Source organism: Convolutriloba macropyga, chromosome 4 (assembly GCF_964194025.1).
Source record: "Convolutriloba macropyga chromosome 4, txConMacr16.3, whole genome shotgun sequence".
Classification (NCBI taxonomy): Eukaryota; Metazoa; Xenacoelomorpha; order Acoela; family Convolutidae; genus Convolutriloba; species Convolutriloba macropyga.
In genome coordinates, this window is record NC_134471.1 from 79,185,907 (window position 1) to 79,203,199 (window position 17,293).

The 17,293-nt window shown below is 35.9% G+C and overlaps 1 protein-coding gene and 1 non-coding gene across 2 annotated transcripts in view; one reads left to right on the forward strand and one right to left on the reverse strand.

Moving 5' to 3' along the window:
• Positions 1-7,736: 7,736 nt before the first annotated feature.
• Positions 7,737-17,293, reverse strand: part of LOC142338690 (F-box only protein 44-like) — a 38,464-nt gene continuing 28,907 nt past the window's right edge. The window contains exon 9 of the mRNA XM_075388557.1: positions 7,737-8,069. The gene's annotated coding sequence lies outside the window, so the exon portion shown is untranslated. The remainder of the gene's footprint in view (positions 8,070-17,293) is intronic.
• Positions 9,305-9,377, forward strand: Trnat-cgu (transfer RNA threonine (anticodon CGU)). Its single transcript has one exon. It is a non-coding gene; the product is annotated as a tRNA-Thr (tRNA).

A 17,293-nucleotide genomic window follows, 5' to 3' on the forward strand; every position in this document is an offset into this window, starting at 1 on the left:
CTGAAAAATCTAAAACAAAATCGTGAAATTTTTTGAAAAAAAGGAAGTGTCAAATTCGTAAAAACCATCAGATTTCGAATCAAATCAGGAAATTAGTTTATATAACCCAGCAGAAAGCCAATGTCACCTATCATTAACGGGACCAAAAAACAAAACAACAAAAAACTACAGAAACAGGTAGAATCTAAAAAATCACTTATTGAAGACAAATAGTGTTTAAATCCTGGGAAACGTTAGTTTCATTTTGACGGCTTACACAACTGCAATTAAGCATTATTAGAACACACTTATCGCATTTTAAAAGTATTTTTTACAGAAAATGAAGAGAAAAACAAGTCAAAATGCCTCACGCGATAACAAAATGTGACACATTTTCTCACTTCACTTTAAGAGCAATTTGCAAAAATGTTACACCTTAAAACTTATCGCCTTTTGCTACTCCAGAATGATTAAAATCACTGCCTCCAATATGACTTCTCATTGAAAAGAAAAGGTCGAAAAAAAGGTGAACAGATCTTAGAGAGCGCAACAATACAATTCAAATTCTTTGAATTGTAGGAAAAAACCAGGAACACCGCAATATAGTTATGTTTAGCCTCCAACTTCGCAACTATAATAAAAAACATTGAGGAGGGACAATATACCCCAAATCCCTACCTTGTACAATACTCTCCTTTCAACACGTTCCTGTTCAGTGTCCCAGTGGATGGTTTTGGTACTCAATTTTCATTCCCCAGATATCACGAGGAGAGACTAATCTGTTGAAAAACTCCTGAAAATGACCTTTTAACCTTAAACTACGGCCTTTCAAGAAGCTTTACAACACTAACCACTTAAAGGCTTACTAAAATGCCAAGGGCCTCTAATGAAACTTAATGCCTTCTGGTCGCTACCTGTTTATCCCGTTTTGAGGACGAAAAGTCAAAATGGTGAGACAAAATATCGGTCAAGCTAAAAATCTGATACAAAAGACCGCAGCACCAAAATAATTGCTAAAACTTTGTTTGAGAGCAATTAACTAGACGAAAAATCGCATAACAAAGACCATCAGGACTTAAATTAAAAAAATGAACGCCGTCAATAAACCCAAAAACAAGGGACTACGATATAAATATTCTCAAATTAATACCTCAAAAAGATTGAAAACCAGGGAGGAGAAACGCAAAAAAATGACATTCTGAATACATCACACATCGAAAATTAAAATTCATGACGCAGCACAACTGAGTGAAAACTCAAGCTTCCAAATGAATTCTAAACTATCTTTGCAACGATATAACAATGCGCTCTTAGGAGAATAAGGCGTTTTGTAAAAAAAAACAACAGCCAAGCGAGTTCTCTGTTAGCATAGAGCATTGCATCAATGAGACAAGCATATTAAATTGATTCTTCTACGTCAAAGCAAATATGAAAACTATCGCACAAACACACTCTGTCGCACAATTTTCGGAAAAATTAGGATACAATTACTACAATACAAGGGGTTAACGTAATTAAAATAATTCAAATAATGTTTTTAGTAAATTAGGAGCTATGAGTAGGGAAAACTTAAAATCATCAAACAGGGATCGATTTCATTCACATTTGAAAAAAAGTGCAAAAACAAACCTGAAGTTCAAAGAATCTCTCTTCGTGAATTAAAGGGCTCCAAAAAAGATAATAGAAAAAAAGCATTCTCAACCATTATTTTAACAGCAATACTCCTGCTGTAACGTCAAATCCAAAACCCTATTATGCACATAACAGAGAATTTAATAGGGTGTAAAAAGTACCATCTTTTTTGGGGGGGGGGGGGAGGGCTTTCCAACCTTTTACCCGCGGAGGGTTGTTTCTGGATACCGGCCTAGCCACTTTCGATGCGTACCCACAACTAATATCCTCGCCTACAACCAGATTGCGTCAGCAAGGCTTAATTTTTGGAGAGCAATTGAGACAGCACGAAAAACCAATAAGTCAAGAGTGAAAATGTCACACGAGAAGTTAAATCGCTCACGGGGGCGACAGAATGCTCTAGAAAACCATGGTGCCACAAACATTGAGCACAAAAAGACACAAAGGTTTCCAATAGTTGCTACAAACTTCGAAGGAGAGCAGTTAAAAACAACAGATCAATTAATTCAGAACAAAACATAAAAACGAAAAAAAAAATAAATGCGCTTAATCTTTAACCTGGAAATAAATTTTAGGACAACAGAGCTTAGGGCTTTATTGGACATTTGCGTATATGAAGTAGCAACCAAAGCACGATTGTTCTAACATAATCATATACGCAATTGTCCAATAAAGCCCTAAGCTCTGTTGTGTGAAAACTTTTTCAAGGTTTCACGAGAGCGCTCATTTTTGTACCTGCCAAACTAAATTGTGACCAAGAAAGAACAGTCGCTAAGCTCTACTGTGGCTAGATTGGAAAATTGCTATCAAGGGTATACACTCTCTGAAAAAGGTATCAATTCATTCTTAGAATAAAAAAGCGGTTCAAAATATTTCTTTTGTTCCTCTATAGGCCTCGCCTTAACAGGGCAGGAACCTCAAGTTCAGATTTTGGATCCTGTGCCCCCCTAGGCACAAACGGAAAAGATCACAGATTTGTGCCTTCATTCAGAATAGTGTTTAATGAAAGGGTTCTGGTATACACCCTCTTTCAAATTGTACTTAGTGAGGTCAATCAGTTGAGTTCTGGCACCAGGTGTAAAAGAAGTCACAAAACAGTGCTGTGTTGGGACATCTTAAATAAAAATATCATAAGCAAGGCAGGATATTCTTCCACATTACTCATAATCGCCCAACCCGCAACCAACCCGCAACCAACCCGCCTACGAGTTTGCCAACTATCCTCAATTGTATATTGCTGACTGAATCGATTAGAAATCTCAGATGATTCTGGAATTACTTTTTGAAAAGGCACGAGTAAAAATTGATCAGATGACGTAATTGGTAAATGGTGGGTTTTTAGCATTGAGTCTTTTGGCTCTGAAACCGTAATATGTGTACCGGACTGCAAGTAGATTTCGCAAAATGTAGAAAGAGTTCAACTCTTTCAACTTTTTGCGAAATCTACTTACAGTCCGGTACACATATTACGGTCTCAGAGCCAAAAGACTCAATGCCAAAAACCCACCATTTACCAATTACGTCATCTGATCAAGTTTTACTCGTGCCTTTTCAAAAAGTAAGTCATCCATGAGATTTCTACATCTACTTCTTCGAAGAAGAAACGAACTTAGAAATTTAAATTCTGTATTTAGCTGTATTTTGAAGTGAGCACAATGATTACACAAAAAAAGCCAGATTACCCAAAAAATATACCAAGACTACCCATTTTTCATCAAACTGCCTTAACAAATAATCTGGCTGACAAACTAAGCCATCGCTCAAACGCAAGCTGATCCGGAAAAAATATGATCCTAGATGTACTTTTGTCCTCAAAGGGCGGGTGTTGAGTAAAGCAAAGACACCTATGATGACATAACAATCGCTTAATGACACAATAATCAAATGATGACATAATAATCACTTGATGACATAATAATCACTTGATGACATAATAATCAATTGTTGACATAAAAATCATATGATGACACAAAATTAACTTGATGACATAATAATCATATGATCAAATAACAAGCACTTGATGACAAAACAATTATATGATGACATAATAATCACATGATGACATAATTATTATATGATAACATAACAATAACTTGATGACATAATAATCATTCGATGGCATAATAATCAATTCATGACACAATGATCACAAATTGGTTCATCAGCCACTTAAAAACACAAAAAATAAGTAAACAAAGTAAACCACCGAAGCCTGACGAAATGCACACAAAAATATGAAAACATAGCCGGCAGATTGCCAGAATAGCTGCGAAAGAATAGACCTGCGTGCCATATAATAGAGATAGAAACAGATACAGATCTAAATTGAAAAAAAAATCGACGCCGCTCAAAAAACTAGGTAAAAAAATTTAGCGATAAATTAATAAAGCTTGTTGAAATTCATTCCGCAGAAGCCTCTTATTAAGGACCTTTACTGCACATATGAGTTCCTTTGACCTTAAACAAATTCAAATTAAACTTAAGTTTTAAAGTGCAAAAGTCATTTTATTGAGTGAGGTAAGTCACTTGTGATCAAAATCTAATCACGCAAAAAACTTTTGCTAAAGAGGGTGAGAAATGACGTCACGCGCGCAAACGCCGTTAGTGAGAGGAAGAAGTCATTCAGAAAATTTGACTTTTTCAGCTTTTCTGTGTGAACAAATGTAAAACGAAAAAAGAGCGTCAGACGACGAAACAAAACAAAAACCAAGAGCACCGCAATATAGCTACGCTCAGCTTACAGCTTCGTAGCTATAAAAAGATTGGCCTTGGTTATAGTTAACTAAAACTTAAAAAGTCCAGCCTCGTTGGGTGCGATGGGGCCGGCGTGAAAAAATTGGAAGAAAAGAAGAGGGAAATTATTTCACGAAAAACAAAACTGGACAAAAATTAGTTCACTTCGATTTTCGTAGATTTTTTTCAACTTAGATTTTTTTTAAATTCATATCATGTCAGCTCAAATTCTCAATTTCTATAACATCCAGAATTCTCAAATGAGCTAAAACCCCTACAATTTCTCAAGAGAGATAAACGCTCAGGTTGTAGATTTATTTTTTACTTCCACAACAGTTTGTTTTCATTTTAACTAGCTGGCTGAAAAGTACGTAGGGCCGCCTTAGTGCGCAAAAAGATGAGTATAAAGCTTGCAGTATTTGTATTATGGCACCATCAAACCGTGGACCTATTCTGTAACCCCACATACACCCTAAATAAAACAATATACAATACTGAGGAGAGGGGACGATAAAACTGCGCGGAAGAAGGCTAACTTGCGTAAAAACAAAAAAGTACTCATTCTGACCATATTTTCTACTATTAATGTTGGCAATGTCACATCGACAGCGAGGAAAACGCATAACTAACTACTACTACTACCTCCAAGTCATCAACGTGCAGTGGTTATCACGTGCGCCACACACGCACCAGACACGCGGTTCGAGCCAGCGGGGTGACATCAAACACTTTTATTCTATCGTACATGTGCCGAGAAAACCAGCTATTTTCGGCATTGACTCGGGTGCGAACCCATGCCCCTCACTTTACAGCCATAGGTATTATCCCATTCACTAACGTTACTTATTCCATTTGTCTATTGTTCTTTCTCAATCAGCAATAATTTGGTCAATGGCTTCATTGGGTTGCCTGTTTTGGCAAGCTTAATGATTATAATGATTATTAATGACTAGAAAGACATGAAGAGAAAAACAGCAATTACACACTTTTGGGTTGAAAAATGAGCAATTTTTAGCAACAACTTGGGTGCTAACAAATGCCCTCGCTTAACCACCATAAGCCTCATTCTATAAGCTACCGATGCGTGTTGAAATCGTCAATTGCTTTTTTACAATCCGCGGTTTTTGCCTCACCTGTACTGGCTATGTGCCAATCATAATGAGCGCAAAACATAAGCAATTTAGGACACTAATTATGACAACAGAGAAATATCAGAAAAGAAAACGAAAAGTGAAAAATGAAGCAACAAAAAAAAACGAAATAAAAAGAAAAACAACATTCAAATTTTGTGGTCAAGGAAACTATACGTCTTTTTCCATCCAAATCGGGCTCGAACTCTTTCCCCTCGCTTAACAGTCATTGCTCTCATCCCTTACACTAACGATTCCTATTGCTTACTTCTATTCGCCTTCTTAATCAGCAAATTTTTCTTTGGTACGCAGCTAATTGGCTCGATGGTTTTTGCTATGCAGCATCCTCAAAAAGCGCAAAATCATGCAGATCAGCAGCCTTAACATGGCGGTATAGCGAGTCCCAAAGCGCATGTGTTACGCCTGATGTAGCTCTGAGGGCAGTTAGAGCATGTGATGATAGCAGCGCTTGTAATCATTGAGCTCAAGTGCAATTTGTATTTGATAGAACAGTTAAAAATGTTTTATCAAAAAATAAAAAAAAAATAAAAAGAAAGAAGAAAGCAAGAACGAAAAACAACAATTATCTATTTTTTGGGCCAAGAAAAGCATACCCATTTTTGGCATCAGCTCGGGTAGAAACCCATGCCCTCGCTTAACAGCTACAGGTCTTGTCTCTTACGCTAGCTGAGTATTGCATTTGTCTACTGCTCTCTCTCTCAATAAGCAATGTATTGGTCAATGGCACTATTGGCTCCCCTGTTTGGGTTATGCGGCAAGCTTAATGAGCGCAAAAAAAGTGCAGATTGGGAGCCAAATTATGACAACAGAGAAAGATAAGAACAAAACGAAAAGAAGCGAAGTAAAAGGAACAAAAAAACCTCAAAAACAAAAGAAAAAGAACTTCGAAAATTTTGGGTTCCAGGATATTATACGCCTTTTCCCGCTCTACTCGAACTCGAACGCCCTCTCCTCGCTTAACAGCCAATGCTCGTATCCCTTACGCTACCGATGCCTATCGCTTACGTCTATTGTCCTTTCTAATCAGCAAATTTTTGGTAAGTGGCTATTTATTTGGCTCGCTGATTTCCGATATGCGGCACGCTTAAACAGCTCAAAAACATGTGCAGATCAGGAGCTTAAACATGGTGGTATAACGCGTCTCAAAATCGCATGAGTTATGCTCCGCTGTAGCTCTAAGAAAAGTTAAAGCATGCAAAGATAGGAGCGCAATTAACCATTGCCGCTCTTGTCCGATCTACATTTTATAGAAGAGAAGATAGAAAGAGAAAAATATTTAACGAAGAAAGACAAGAAAGAATTAACGAGGAAGAAAGAAAACGAGAGTGCATGAAAAACAACAATTGCCCATTTTTGGGCCGAAAACGGAAGAATCATTTTTGGCATCAACTCGGGTGCAAACCCAAGCCCCTCGCTTAACAGCCATAGGTCTTATCCCTTATGCTGCCAATACGTATTGCATTTGTCGATTGCTATTTCTCAACCAGCAATTCTTTGTCAATAATCTTTATTGGCTCGCCTGATTTGGCTATGCGCCAAGCTTACTGAGCAGATTAGAAGCACAAATATGAAAAAATAGAAAGATGAGAAAAAACGATAAGAAGCGAATAAAAAAGAACAAAAAATCCGAACTCCAAAATTTGCGGTCCAGGAAAATATGCGTCTTTTTTGGCCCTCAATCGAACACATCCCCAGCCCTCGCTTAACAGTCGTTGGCCTTATCCATTACGCCACCGATGCCAATTGCTGGCGTCTATTGCCATTCCTGATCACCAAATTTTGGTAGTGACAAGTTGGCTCGCTTGTTTTTACTATGCGGCATGATTTGAGTACAAAAAATGAGCAAATCTGGAGCTTAAATATGGCAACATCTCGCGCCTCATAAAGGAAATACTACGCTAGGCTGCATGCTTGAGGACTGTTAAAACATGCCAGGATTGGAGCTTAAACCTGATGGTATAGCATCCGAGTTAGATAAAAATATAGGGACCAAAAGAAAAAAATTCTTTTTGCAACGAACGATAAGAACGAATTAAAGAAAAAGGGAAAGAAAGAAAGAACGACAGGGGTGGATGAAAAACAACATTACCCGTTCTTATGGTCAACAAAACAAGAGCCATAAATTTCTATACTTGCTACAAATGCTAGGGTAGAAAAAACCAGTGTTGTTAGCGCCGTCATTATGCCCGCCGTGGAACCAAATAGGATTATTTGGCAACGACTGATTGGCAAAATGGGCTATAAAGATCAATTTGTTAAATTAGGATAAAATTTGTTACATTGTTACACATTGTGCTGAAATTGGGGTGCGATATCATGTTACTGACTTCAAGACAAGCCATTTTAAGATATCATACGTTGTACATTATTTTCAACTTTTACCCGCTATCTCCGGAACAGTATCGGCACCAACTGCACTCTCCTCAATACTGAATTCATATCTCATCACCTGGTCTTCATCCTCATCACTTTCAGACAATTCTTGGCCAGACTCAATTCTTCCGAATTCATCCTCAATGCCGAATTCATCTTCAATTTCAGAATCTGATTAATTCCGAAACGAAAGAGGGCGAGCTAAAACATCACAGACCTTCGTCTTGCATTTTAAAACATTGCCATATTATTTATTATGAAAAATAATACCAACCAAAAGTTATACTCAGTAAGAATGAAGACATTTTACCTAAGACATCAACAACCGAACAAAGCTTGCATATGTATCTAACAGTCTATGTATACAAACGACTTTTCACAAATGTGACTAAATAAACCCTACTCAATTTTGGCAAACCCTACTCAAAAATTGCCATTCAGTTATGACACATAATTGGTTTAAAATTGACCAAATATGTTACCAAATCTTACAAAAAATGGAATTTCTTTTGAATTTTAGTGGTTAACTTCCCGCAATTAAGTTAAGCTGATGTAAATTTACAATTATAGATCACTTTAAGAACCAAAAATTGAAACGAGAAATCAAGCGTGCAAAATACATTTGAAAAGTCAGACGGAAAAACGGTCACAGAAAAAAATGAGTTAAAAGACAAAACGTAACCGACTAACGTCGGGCGAATTGCTCTCAAACGACCGGCGAGCAGTTGGCTTTGTCAGTAGCTAGCCACGGGGGGGGGGGGATGTCTCAACCTCTAAGAACCGCCCTTCACACCATTAGTATAAGTATAAGTCTCCAAAACAGTGAGCTGAAACAGAGCTGAAAGGCTCTAAGAGCACTTAATGCCCACTGGGCGCTACCTGTCTATCCCGTTTTTGAGGACCAAAAGTCAAAAGCGTCAGAAAAAAATCGGTCAAGCAAAAAATCGCATAAAAAAGACCGACAGGACTAATATAATTGCTACAAACTTCGTTTGAGAGCAATTAAACAGGACAAATGAATTGTCCGAATTTTGTTTGAAAACAATTGAATACCTGTTTTCCCCCTATAAAAAACACACGAACTGAACATTAATCTTAGGGTGGAAAGGATAGCTGAATTTTTTTTAATCTATTGTGCAAAAAGCCCATTTTTGTTTGGGTGTGATTATCTTAAACTTCGCAAAAAGTTTTCGTAAATTTTTGATAATCACAGCTAAACAAAATCGACTTTTTCGAACAGTAGATGAAAATCCAATTATCACCAACGGTCTTTACGGAGATTTTTGCATCACAAAAGCGTGTACAGTTAAACTCCCGGCTTTATGAGCAGATGTACATAACAATCTGAAGACTCGTGTCGAAAGCAGCGTCATAGGAGAGAAGCCAATAACTACAGTTCGGCTAAAACTTTTAAGTACTGAAACTTTGCAGTCAACGGCTCTGTAGCATAGTGGTTAATGCGCCGGTCTCGTAAACCGGAGATCAGTGGTTCAAATCCGCTCAGAGCCTACATCGCACTCTTTTTTACTATTGAAAACCAGAACAGACTAAACGTCGGAAGAATTGCTCTCGAACGACTAGTGTGAGCTCTAATCAAATTCAGTGTTCAAGTTAATAGGAAATTGCTCAGCAGAAAAGAATTGGTGAGAATACATCGCCTTGTCGGGCACCTGCCATTTGTTTGAAATAAGCCATTAATATCTCACCAACTTGAACTTGTTTCAGTTATTGGCTAAACAGACGAGCGAAGATTACACAGGCAAAAAGATAGAACAACATCCATTCCCAAATCGAACTCATTAAGAAATGAATTAAATTTTTGTGAAAAATTCGAGATGCTTAGAGTGAGACTGTTATTTTCGCCTCAAAAGTTCTGACTCTAAAACTCACATCAGTCGGTTTTTTTGTTCATCTCAAAGTATAACCGTCAGAGTGACGGAAAAAGTCAGGATTTCTTTTTTAATCTTCAAAAATGTAAATTTAAAGTTATAACCACAACAAAAATGTTTGGTTAAATATTTACATTTTCAAAATCGCCTCGTAAATATATGAATAGTTTGGTCTTTATACTTCAGTAGAAGAAATGTCTAAAGCCTCTTACTTGTCTATCTATTGGAACACGTTCATGCAGTTTGACCATTTCGCTGCTTAGTTTTTCCTTAAATTTATTAGTTTTCTCTTTTCGGATTTCAATTGGCAAATTATTCCACTTCCTAGAAAAATTTCTAATCAGTGACCTGTCACTCCATTAGGAATGGCACTTATTCTTTGGAAAGTACTGGAGAGTTCTGGAGTTTTTGGTCAATTCGTACTTTTCAAAAATCCTGAATGAGGAGTTTTTGGTTTCTCGACTGCTCTCTTTATATTGTGAGAGGAGGTCAAAAAATTTAGGAAGACAAACTTTTTTAATGAAAAGCTCTGCTGGTAAAATTTTGTCTTTCAATAATAAATCTTTTGCACTGTCAAACTTTTTGCGAAGGTGGCAAACCTTTATTCCCCAATTTATTTGCCTATTAACTCTCTGAAGTGACATAACCGACAACGATTGAAAAAAAAATGGCACTGAAATTGAGATGGGACAAAACAAGTGATTTAAAAAGCCCGATTCTTGCTTTTAATGGTAGAAAATGTCTTACTAAGTAAATTGACCTAATAGCATTTGCCATTTTTGTTAACGTTTTGTTTAGCTGAATATCAAAATTTAGATTGTTATCAATCATTATACCTAAATAACGACAACTTGTTCATGGCTCTATGAAAATTTCATTATAATGAAATTGTTCAATTTTTGATTCAGCATTTTTTGAAAAAACCACAATTTGTGCTTTATCTCGGTTTAAAGTTAGCATATTTTGCCTCATATAACTGTCAGTATTTTCAAATACACTGTTAATTTCTCATAAAAGATTTTCATCGGATTTGGAATGACAAATAATGCATTTGTCATCTGCAAACTGTAAAACCTCCTCTCTTTTTTTCATTTTTTCTGGGAAATCGTTGATATACATAATAAAAATTAAAGGTCCGAGAACTGTTCCTTGAGGTACTCCGTGATTGATTGTCACCCAGTTCGAATATTCAATGCCGTTCTTTACGCATTGTTTTCTGTTAGATAAAAACGATTCTAGCATTGCAATTGATTCCGTACTAAATCCATATTTTGCAATTTTTTCGAGAAAAATTTTGTGAGATATTGAGTTAAAAGCTTTGGACAAATCCAAGAATATACTAACAACGGTTTCGTTTTCTTTTAACAAACTGTTCACTGATTCTGTCAACGATATTACTGTATCATTCGAAGATTTTCTTTTCCGAAACCCAAACTGATTTTTATTGATTATTTCATACTTTTCAACATATTCTAGCATTTGTTGGAGCAAAAGTCTTTCAAAAATTTTTGTAAGAGTCGGTGTAACTGAAATTGGTCGGTAGTTTTCTGCTTCCAGTGGATCACCTTTTTTGTAAATTGGAGTTACATATGCTTTTTTAAGTACATCGGGAAAAACATTTTTTGATATGCATTCGTTTATTGCAAACTGTAGATGTGTTCCAATAGACATTTTGCTACACTTGAAGGACCATGTAGTAAGTAATCCAGGACCCGCTGCTTTGTTTTGTGGTAAATGATCAATTACAGTAAACAGTTCTTTTCTCGTTATGTCTGAAGGAAAACTCAGTTTTGTCAAAATCATAGTCCGGTAGCTCAAACTTTTCTGTCTCGCCTTCGTATAAATCTAATTTAGAAAAACAAATATTAATTAAGTTAGCGATTTCTTTTTTGTCTTTTAAAATAATTTGTTTGAACCGAATTCTAGAAACCACAAAGTAACCACAATAAGTAACCACAATTTAAAAAGTAACCACAATTGGTCAAAGGTTGCAATGCTTTCATAAAAGACGAGAAGGTGTGACCAGACAATAGATCGAAAGGACAATAGATAGAAAAATAGATATTATACAATGAACAAGGGAATAAATAGAAACGAGAGATCGAAAATTGTTCTATTCTCATTGGCCAATATTGGTCATTATTTGCAAGCGGGTATAAAATTAACCCATCTGGCCATGTCTCGCAAGCCACGGCCAAGCCTTAGCAGCCCGTGGGACTAGATATGAACATATCACAACCGAAAAAAATATCACGACCAAAAATGTTATGCGCTGCATTATTGATGCGGGCTAAAATCTGATTTTCCAAAACGCAACTCAAAATTTGAACTTTGAATTTATAAAAGACACCATTGAACAGGAGCAGAACCCGGATCAATTTAGAAGTGTATAAATAAAAAGATTGATTTTAAAACTTGGAATAAGTATTTTAGTTCAAGAAGTAGTTTCATATTGCAGTTCCATTCTTTCTTTCTTTCCTTATTCAATCCATTCAAATCAATTCAATTCAGTTCAATTAGTGAGTTTTGCAGCTACTCTAGCAGAACGCATCACTTCAAAATATTATAGATATTTAATTAAAACTTATGACGCGCTGATCCTTTTAACGAATGCATGTGAAAATGCAAAGACTAAGCAGTTCTGCTGCACATCTGGTCCCGTTATCGCAGCTTGAAAAAAATGCTAGATCATACGGTTCATATACGTTCGTATAAGCTGGATGGAACTGTTTCTAGGAAAGTTTCTATTGAAAGTCTGAGAGACAATTTATGAATTGATGTTCCTAATATCAGTTTTCAGGTCTGAACAAGCAAGTTCTCAAAACCCGCATTCGATAAATTCAACCGCTGATGCGATAGCAACAAAACAAATTTTGGAAGTAGATTAGCGTAATCAAACAGTTTTAACGGGAATATTATTTTTTCGCAAAAATAAATCTCATCCAATGATAGGGGAGAATGAAAACCGATATATAATATTTGAATTCCAGATAGCAGGATTTGTGGTAGCCTGATGGAACTGTTTCTAGGAAAGTTTCTATTGAACGTCTGAGAGACAGCTTATGAATTGATGTTCCTAATATCAGTTTTCAGGTCTGAACAAGTAAGTTCTCAAAACTCGCATTCGACAAATTCGTCGAATTGGAAAACAGACCCCCAAAAATGGACGCAATCGTCGTTAAAATGAAACTATTGTTTAGACTTTTCGATGATTTGGTCCAAAGTGTTTTGTATAATTGATCTGAAAATAAATTGAACTCAATTAATCAACTTGTGGGTGGACAAGTTGATTAATTGAGTTCAATTTATTTTCATAAAATAAATTACAAGATACGATAAACATAGCCTGTTGGTAGAAGAACAGAAAGGACTCGGAGAGTTGTGCAACAAGAACTTTTAATTATCCAACCTAGTTGATAGAGAAGTAGGTTAGATAGGTAGGAGGGACTTAAATTGGATCAAAAACATTCGAGATGAAATTTTCACCTTGAATATAACCAGCAGTTCCTATTTACTATACATTACAAACAAAGCTTCACAAACACTGACTGCTAAAATAGAAGTCAACGTTCAAAAACGGGGGCAAATGTTCGAATAGAAAAAAAAGTCCAAATTGAAGTTATGAACAAAATTGCTTCAGCTTAAAATTGTAGCCGGTAGAATAACGTAAACGAATCGAAGAGACGTGTAACCAAAACCGGCATTTAATCCTACCTATTTCAGAAATATGAACAAATAAAAAACCAATTAGTGAGATATCACTAAAGATTTAAAAAAAGTCAACTTTTAGTGAGAAATGTGGCTCGATAGGTGGGGGACGGCGGTAAGTGGGGGGGGGGGGTATTTGGAGGGGGAACGATGCGTGTATAGGGTAGGCGTGGGGTATTTGGGGGGACGGGTAGGTTAGATATGTTGGAGGGACTTGCATGGGATCAAAAATTCTAAAATAACTTTTTCACCTTTAATATTACAATTAGTTCCTATTTACTACACATTACAAACTAAACTAAAGTCCATTGTACGAAAACAGAAGTCAACGTTCTAAAACAAGTCAAAATTCGAAAACGAAAGTCAAAAATTCAAGTCATGACTTCAGTTTAAAAAACCTGTAGAATGCCAACACTTCTCTTCGAGATGTAAGAAACCTGTACAATACCAATACGCCTCTTCGAGTCGTAACAAGTAATTTGTGCTAAACTCGCCAGGTCATAACCAAGTTAAAATAGACAAAATTGTACACGAAAAACCTATATTACCTATTCAAAAACGCATTTCATCCAAAAAACTTATGAACAATTTGGGCATACAAGAAATCAGCAATACGTAGAAAACTATTATTTGATTACATTTCAATGATGATTTTCCAGCCAATCTTTTTAAAAAACGAAAGCCTCTAGAAACAAATCGAATCTCAGTATTAACTCATTAACGAGGAACTTATTTTAATACAGAGCAGTTTGAGCAGGTACAAAAAATTTCTCATCAAAAAAGGAAAGAAAATCTGAACTTCTCGAAGCTTGAAGTAGAATTCAGATCAACAACAGAAATTGAGCAAATGAGCTCAATAGTCAATTCTAGAGCGTAACATACTGCATGATGACAAAAAAACAATAGGAAATTAATGCATTAATCCAAGAAAAGCTTGATATATCAGAAAGACAATGAATAAAAACTTGTTAAGAACCCAAAAAAATCCTTGTGAATATTCCTAAAAATCGAGTCCTTGATCATGCTTAAAAAAATTTCTAGCAGCGCCCCAAGAGCTCCGTCAAATGCACCAAATCTGCTGGCTAAGAAAAAATTTTTGCGATCTTCAAAGCGTAAAACGGGCATCAAAGCAAAATTTTAAAAACCAATTGGCCAAATATACAACTAATTAGTCACAAAATAGCCAGAATATGAGAGCAATTCTTCATTATAGGCGAAATACCGATTTCGAAATCAAAATCTAAATGACAAAGTCACAAAATCTAGACCGACAAATTCATAAAAATGGTCTTTTCAAATCAAAACTGCTTAAGGAAAAAATCAGAAGAAAAACTGGACGAAACACTGAGAACATAAAAACTGTCACGATACCAAAAACTCTCCCTCGAAAACTAACGTGCTAGTTTTGCACTCTATTTTACATGCTGCAAAGAAGAAATCGAAACGTAACACTGCTCTGCCTCTTTTTTCTTTGCTGTATCGTCTTGAATAAATGAAAAATTAGCTAATTAAATTCAACTAATTCAAGTAAACTCCTTAGCTACAATTCAGAGCATTACAATTGCTCAAACAGAAAACTACACCAAAAAAACGAACAGATTTTGGAGACCACTTAGAAAACTTAACCGGCAGGTTGCCGGGAAATAGCCGCTTTTGACTCCAATAACCAAGATTGGGATGGAAAGAAGAGAAACATACCCGGCAGATTGCCGGAAAATAGCCGCCGTTGATTCCAATAAGCATGATTGGGATTGAAAGAATAGAAGATATTGAAAAAAAAAATTTTTTGTTCAAAAACATTTTTTAAGTCCGATTTATTTTGATGGCATTTCTTCGTAGTTGAACATAACGTACTTCTGTTTCTTAGAGAGAGTCTACAAGGGCTACTATCAATACCAATAAGCATTAGAGACGGTAACTAAGACTTATAGGAACGACGTTCAAACAGAGGGCATCTAAAATTGGGCTTTATGGGTTTATCCCGTTTCTACTTCTGACTTCAATTCTTTATACTGACTCTACATTTGGAATTGCTTTGGAGCTACTGATGTTCAAAATCACTTTTAGCAGAATGAGAGAAGAGAGAAACTAGCCTAGAGAAGTCAAAAAGATATCGCGCAACATTTTTTTTATTCGACGAAGTAAAAAAACATAGCAGGACAAGTCCTGACGTACAATTCAAAGAATTTTCATTGACTAAACAGAAAAACTAGACTTAGAATGGACTATGAGTGAATTGAGAAAACCATTTTTAAAAAATCAGATCAAAAAAAGAAAAAAAAAAACAGAAAATCAATGTCAAAATGCCGCATGTGAACAAAAAAAAACCACTAGCGAGAAATTAAAATTTGATTCAAACAAAAAAATTAGGCCTAGAATGAGCTGTGAATGGATTGGGAAAACAATTTAGAAAAAAGCCGCATGTGAACAAAAAACCACTAGCGAGAAACCGAGTTTTTGTTCAAACACCGTTTTCTCACTCTACTTTAAAGTTAGAGCAAAATATTCACGCCGCAAAAGCACTCGCTTTTTCGCTCCATTTCCTGTTTCGGCGTGACCAAAATCACTACTCCAATTTGACTTCAAAAAACATGAAAATGTGTGAACAGATCTTTAAAAAAAGACAGCGCCCCAATACAATTCAAATTCTTTGAATTGTAAAAAATAGGAGCGCTATAATAGCCGGCTGAGGAGATCAGGGCGGCTATTAAAAAACCCAATGAAAAAAAATCATTTTTGCACACAAACAATTTTTAAAATAAGAACTTTATTGATGTCCTTTTGGAGCGGGACATACTCTTGTTTCGTAATGAGACGACACAGGGGCTATTACCAATACCAACAGGCATTAGAGCTGGTAACTAAAAACAAAGTTCAAGTAACAGGCATCTAAAATTGGTCTTTATGAGTTTATCACGTTTCTATTTCTGATTTCGGTTTTTAATACTGACTCTGTTCATTTTGAATTTCCTTGCTGAGCAACTGCTATCTAAAACCAGAATGAGAGAAAAGTGAAACTAGCCTGGAGAAGTCAAAGATTTCAAGCAAAATGTTGAACAAGCTGTGAACTGAGGTAAAGCCAAAATTTTTTTATTAGACGAAGCAAAAAAGAGCGCTATAATAGCCGGCTGAGAAGCTGAGGCGGCTATCAAAAAGAACAAAACAAAAAAAAAACAGCAAGGCAGCAGTCAAATTGCCATACGAGAAAAATAAACGTATAATCGAAACTGTTTAGAAAGAAAGCTGAACAACTCTTAGAACACAATCCAAAGAAATTTTATTGCACCAGCAACACACAGGAAAATGTCTCAGAACCGATTTAGAAGCCCATATAGAACAAAAACCACATTCGTTCGGTGTAAACGAAATTATCACTCATAATTGACATCGCAAATCATACGAGTGTGTTAACCGATATTTAAGGCACAGCGGTTATATACTGTTCAGATTCTTTGAATTGTAGAAACCTGGAGCACCGCAAAACAGCCTCACTTACCTTTCAACCTCCTAGCTATGAAAACAAGCAAATTTAATTTGGTCATTTTTCTCGCTCTATCAAGAAATAACTCGGGTCAAGAACTAAGATTAAACTTTACAGAATGTAGAGCAAAATCTCCCAAAAATGGGTATGAGCATAAACACCATTCATTTCTCTCCGCACTTCATTTTTGATCATCAACAAAGGAAAATAATCAAGTGAAAAGACAGATAAAAGAAATAATCATTATTTTCGTCGAGTCGTAGGAAAGACAGCGGACCAATACAATCCAAATTCTGTCAATTGCAAAAAGGACAGTGCACCATAAAAACAATGCAATTCTTGGATTC